This window comes from Delphinus delphis, chromosome 15, assembly GCF_949987515.2.
Source record: "Delphinus delphis chromosome 15, mDelDel1.2, whole genome shotgun sequence".
Classification (NCBI taxonomy): Eukaryota; Metazoa; Chordata; class Mammalia; order Artiodactyla; family Delphinidae; genus Delphinus; species Delphinus delphis.
In genome coordinates this window covers 7,068,081-7,074,376 of record NC_082697.1, presented here as the reverse complement: position 1 = coordinate 7,074,376, position 6,296 = coordinate 7,068,081, and the positions used below count along the sequence as shown (strand labels likewise).

Genomic DNA, 6,296 nt, shown 5'->3' with positions numbered 1-6,296 from the left:
GCTTTATTCTTCCCCAAAGTCTATTTTTTGGTCAAATAACCCCGAAGGCTGAAAGCTAAAACACACCTGTCCTGATGTGCACTTCCTTAAGAATGGACTGGCTGTATGGTTGAGCTGATACGGAAAAGCTGCACCTTCCTGCAGAAGATCAAAGACCTGCTATCCCACCCCAGATCTCAGCCTGAGGTATATTTCAGTGAAGGCAGGTAGCTGTGCTTCTCAAAGCAGAGAAGCAGTTTAAGAGCAGAAAGGTAGAGGAAATCTAGAAAAGAACCATCTTGATACAGATTTATCCCACGGTGTGAGGGAGAGGGCAAAGAACCCAGTGGCACTTTGCTTATCCAGCAATTTCTGTCACTGTGGTGACCAACTTCTGCCCATTCCATACGGTCTTGAACTGCTCAGGGACTGGGAACTCATTGAAGTCACCACCTTCTGTAGGAATGAGGACATTCATCTCAGAAGATTTGGCACTGACTATCTCACAATCCAGGGAATTCTTGCTCAGGTAAACGTGGCAGCCATCTGTTTTGTTGATGGAAATGGTCAGCACTTTACCCGTTACCTGAACTTTGACATCCCTACAATTGATTATCTCCACAATGCCCACCACGTCATTGAACACCAGACCAAGTTTCTTACAGTTATCTACTGTAGCAGAGTTAATTTTGCCCTTGATTTGCAATGTTGAGTTGACACACTAGAATATGTAAGCTGCCTGTTTCAGCTCTATGTCATCTATCACCAGGTTGGGAACATTCTCCTGATTTTCCACTCTCCACTTCTTGCCCTTCAGTTCAAGGAGAGCTGGCTCCTTCTTTGTGACTGGTTTGGGGGATGGGCTGACTCCTGGTTTAGATGCAGAGAATGGTTTGGGGCCACTTCGTTCTGGAGCACTCTGAGCGTTCAAGGCAGGGTTCTTTTGAGTCTTCATGTCACCAGATACAAGTTTCAGGGCATGTGTGACGCTCTCCCCCTGATTAACCTGTGCAAACAGTGCTGAGCGGGAAGCAGACTCATCTGAGCCTGAACTGGTGGGGACTCGGGGGGTGGTGGGCCTGGGGGTGGGTAGGACCCGATCCAGCAGAGGGTCCAGATGGCAATCCACTCAGTTCTTTTGCCATGGCCCAGTTTTGCTCCAGGCCAGTCCAGTGGTATGGAACTGTTTAATGTAAGCCTGCAGCTCTGTCCATATACTCAAGTAAGCTTTGACCCAGCCCACATCTTTGTACTCCTTGAGGAGTCAGTTTGTATAAAACATGGCACCATCATTCATTTCCTTCACTTAGGGACCAGACTTGGGAGCCATAGCCACCCAACCCAGGGCCTGGGTACTTTCGCTGACAGCTGACAGGTGATTGAACAACTTGCTGCCTCGGTTCTTCTCCCGAAAGGTTATCACTTCTTGGATCTGCTCGGAGATGGGTGCCAACAAATCAGAAAGCTTACTGCCTGCTGGCTGCTGGCCTTGAGAGGCTGTAACCAAGAGCACTCACTCCAACTTCAGACCTGTGTGGGCCGTCTCCGCATATGCTTCTGCACATCTCCCCCAATCTCTTTACCGATCTTGAGGTACTCTGCCACAGGACCGGCCAACGGTGAGTCAAACGCTTGCACCTATGGAGTCGTTCCTGCTTTTGCAGCACTGTCTCTACACCCACGGTGCGTGTCAGGGGCACGGAGCCTGCCTTCAGGCGGCCCACCGCTCTCTCCAATCTTTCTACCAGATTTTGCATGTCAGCCATAATGTAGCACCTGCTCAGAGCTCTGCCTCACCTCGGGACTGTGCTCAGCCGCTCTCCCTAGAAACATTTCTTAAGGAGATTTTTTCTTCTACTGAGGCCAGATTCTAAGCCAGCCACACTTATGTTCATTACCTTACCATAGGATTTGGCTCACTGGTGTGAAAACAAACTATGTAGTCTTTGAAATTAAAATGGCCTACCAAAGTGGTTAAAAATGGCAACGAAAAGTGGAAGAATACCAATGTACAATCTTTTGCATCAGCATTTCTCAAATCACTCTCTTTCATCCATTTTTATTTCTACTGATTTAGTTGAAACCCTTACCACTTCTGTTGAGATCCTAACAGGTTCCCTTACCTGCAGTCTCACCCTGCTGTAATTTATTCTCCACATGGCAGAGAGATTTCCCACAGTCGTCATGGGTCACGTTATTCTTCTCATTGGCTCTCTTGGGTTGCCTGTGGCGGGAAATGTCCAAACTCTCTGTTGCAGACTAGAGTGTGCATCGTGATTCTCCACTTCTCTCTAAATGTGGATAAACCTCCTCAACCAAGGGGCCTATAAGCTGCAAAGTGATCAGGTTTCTGTCTACATCTCCACAGGCAGGGGACCCTTTACTCTTTACCTCTCACGTTGTCTGTCTACCCTGGCTTGGCCTGCCTTTTGTGTCGGTAGCCATTACATTTATCACATTGAATTCTGCAGAATGTAAGTCATGAAAGATGTTAACTGGAGCTGTTAAAAAAATTGGTCAAAGAAATTTGAGAAATTGGTGAATATTAAATCACACTATCATACTAAAGTCTGAACATCCTATTCTTAAAAAAAAAGAAAAAGAAAAAAGCAGCTTTGCTTAACCAAACATAGCTGAACTCAGAATACCTTTTTTTGGAAACACACCTGGGTAAATCTGTTTCCTGGGTCAACAATCTGGAAGATTCACTCTTAAAGCTCTTTGCATCCTGGTCTCTCTTTTGCCCCCTCCCATACATACACTGATGTGAATTCTTCTGTTTTCCTTACGGCATACACCCATCACCCTTAGCACAGTGCTCTAACATTTACTATCTCAAGATTCCTTTGGATATAATTTGCAAAAAACAAATTCAGATTAGTTTTAGCAAATGGGGAAGATTTCATATTGGCAAATATAATGGTGGATGGCAATCTTGGTTATAACTTAGTAGTTCTCAGTAGAGGATGATTTTGTCCCTCCACCTGCTGTCCCCCAGGCGAAATCTGACAATGTCTGAAGACATTTTTGTTGTCACAACTGCACGAAAGTGGTGCTACTGGCATCTAGTGCCAGGTAGAGGTAGGCACCCTCACCACCACCAGGAGGAAGTATTGAGCCCAAAATGTCAGCGGTGCCAAAATTGAGAAACTCGACTAGATCCAAACACTCAAGTTATTAGGAATTCTTTGTTATTCCTCTCTCATTTCTTCTGTCAAAGCTTGATTTTATCTTTGTCTGCGTAGCAGGAAATATGCCTGGTGTCCATATCAGATTCCCTTAAATCTAGTTTTATGACCTAATAGAAGAAAAGTCTTCTTCACTAATTTCAACCAGAAAAATATGCAAGAATTTATTTAATTGGTCCAGGTTTAATCATGTGTTCATTACAAAATCACTTCCTGTAGCTGTTACAATGATCCCAACATAGGCCATGTTCCCATCTTTGGGGAGATGGCATGAGAATTGGGATGGGGTGGGCAAAACTGTATTAGTCAGACAAAAGCAACATTTATCACACTTTCTTAGAATTCACTTCCTCATTTTAAAAATAGAAATGATAATTTATTTCATAAAACATCATTGTGAGACATTTTTAATGTATATAACGAGTCTAACAATATTTGAAATAAGAGAGATGTTTAATAAATGGTAGATATGATTCGTAGATTCTTTTTAATGTTTTCCCTGTGGCAAGAACACTTAACAGGAGATCAACCCTCTTAACACGTCCTTAAGTCCGCGATGCAGTATTGTTTACTACAGGCACAATATTGTATGGCAGATCTCTAGAACGTATTCCTCTCTCATGACTGCAATTCGATACCCTTTGAGAAGCAACTCCCCAACCCCCCTTCCCTCAGTCCTGGTAACCACCATTCTACTCTCTATTTCTATAAGTTTGACTATTTTAAAGACTTCATATAAGCAGAATCATACAATATTTGTCCCTTGTGTCCAGCTTACTTCACTTAGCATAATGTCCTCCAGGTTCATCCGTGTTGTCATATACGGCAGGATTTCCTTCTTTTTCTAAGGCTGAGTAATATTACATTTTATGTATGTGTATATATATATATACACACACACACACACACACACACACACACACACACACATACATATATATATCACACTTTCTTTATCCATTCATCATCAATGGACATTTAGGTTGTTTCTATGTCTTGGCTATTGTGAATAATGCTGCAATGAACAAGGGAGTGCATGTATTTCTTACAGATCCTTATTTCAGTTCTTTTGGATATATAGCCAGAAGCAGGATTGCAGGGTCATAGGGTAATTCTATATTTTAATGTTTTCAGGAGTCTCCATACTGTTTTCCATAGTGGCTGCATCATTTTACATTCCTGCCAACAATGTATAAGAGTTTCAATTTCTCCACATCCTCACCAATACGTGTTTTGTTTGTTTTGCTTTAAAAATAGACATTCTAATAGGTGTGAGGTGATCTCTCGTTGTGGTTTTATTTGTATTTCTCTGATGATTAGTGATGTTGATCACCTTTTCTTATACCTGTTGGTCATTTGTATTTCTTCTTTGAAGAAATGTCTATACAAGTCCTTTGCCCATTTTTTAATGACTATTTCATTTTTGCCATTGAGTTGTAGGAGTTTCTTACATAATTTGGATATCAATCCTTTATCAGATATATGTTTTGCAAATATTTTCTCTCATTCTGTAGGTTGCCTTTTCGCTCTGTTGGTTGTTTTGTTTGCTTTGCAGAAGCTTTTTAGTTTGATGTAGTCCCATTTGTCTAATATTGCTTTTGCTACTTGTGCTTTTGGTGTCATGTTAATTGGTAGCTATTTAATGATGATGCTGATTAGAAGACAAATAAGAAAGCAATATAAATAGTCAATCTCTAACATGAAAAGAAATCAGTATCATATGTAGTCCAGAAATCAGGATAGAAAACATAATATTTATCTTTGGTTTTGATTTTTATTTTTAAGTGTCAGCAATTGGGCTTTTAAATTTGCTTGCTTACAGAAGTATACCACAAGCTGATAAAATATATCTGGTAGCTGTGGTGTCAGGAGTCCCTTTAGAGTTGTGAAATATACACAGTTTGAAATATTGGGTGTCAAGGTAGCATTTAAATCCTCAGACCAATTAAGACTAATTACTGAGTGAATAGTAATACTTTTCTTCAACAATGTGAAAGTTAAATTAAAATTTATTTTCAAATTAGAAGTTAACACCTACTACCTGTCAGTCAGTCAAATGTTTGTTTGAGGATCTGGTTAGGAAAAAAAATAGAGATTAAAAATACTAAAGTCAAGTCAAGTCTTTCTTATATTATGAGCATTATACTTAGATTATACAAAAATCTTGCTTTTTAAACCAGTACTGTGGCAAACCTAAAATAGATTTTTCTGAAACTCATGAACAAGGTCTAGTTAAAGGTGTCAAGCACGTGTGAATTGTAGGTAGCTCATGGGCTTGGAATGGCAGAAACGTCCCATCGGTTGTTGCCAACTGACAACAATCTCATTGTTCTCTCCAGCTATATTAAAATTACATAATATTTCTCCTGTTTTATGTGAGCTCTGGTGGAGAGCTATAAAAAGTAAACAGATAGGTAAGAACCTGGCTACAGAGATTAGCGCAGGAGGAAAACCTTACCATGGCAGTCAGCAAAGAAGACCATCTTGTTGGGTATAAAAATCATGAGTAAATACACACAGGGTGTACACACATATATGAAGTATATTCCAGGCTTCACCCACTGTGCTACAGAAGCTAAAATTTTGCTCACTGGGTTATGGATAACATATGAAGGGTGCTGTGCAGTGTAGAAACAAAGATATCAGAAATGGCCAATGTGAACCACGTTTTCTGATGATCAATAAATATGGAGTAGGCTCAGTTTTATATTCAACTATATATTTTTCTTTTTTTAACATCTTTATTGGAGTATAATTGATTTACAATGGTGTGTTAGTTTCTGCTTTATAACAAAGTGAATTAGCTATACATGTACATATATCCCCATTTCCCCTCCCTCTTGCATCTTCCTCCCACACTCCCTATCCCACCCCTCTAGGTGTTCACAAAGCACCGAGCTGATCTCCCTGTGCTACTATTGCTGCTATTGCTAAGTAGTATTCCACTGAATGAATGTACCACATTTTTAAAAATTTCATTAAAAAATACCATTCTTCCATAGAATGGAACAAAGTAATGTATATTACAACATTGGTATGTCTCAAAAACATTCCCGTACCAACACCAATAACCTTGGTGTTTCATTGACCAATAATCCTATGAATTTGCAATGTTACCTCCCCCTCCTC

General features: G+C 40.4%; 1 pseudogene; it reads right to left on the bottom strand.

Annotated features, from left to right (window-relative positions):
• Positions 1 to 337: 337 nt before the first annotated feature.
• LOC132438443 (adenylyl cyclase-associated protein 1-like) lies at positions 338 to 1,745 on the bottom strand (annotated as a pseudogene).
• Positions 1,746 to 6,296: the final 4,551 nt, after the last annotated feature.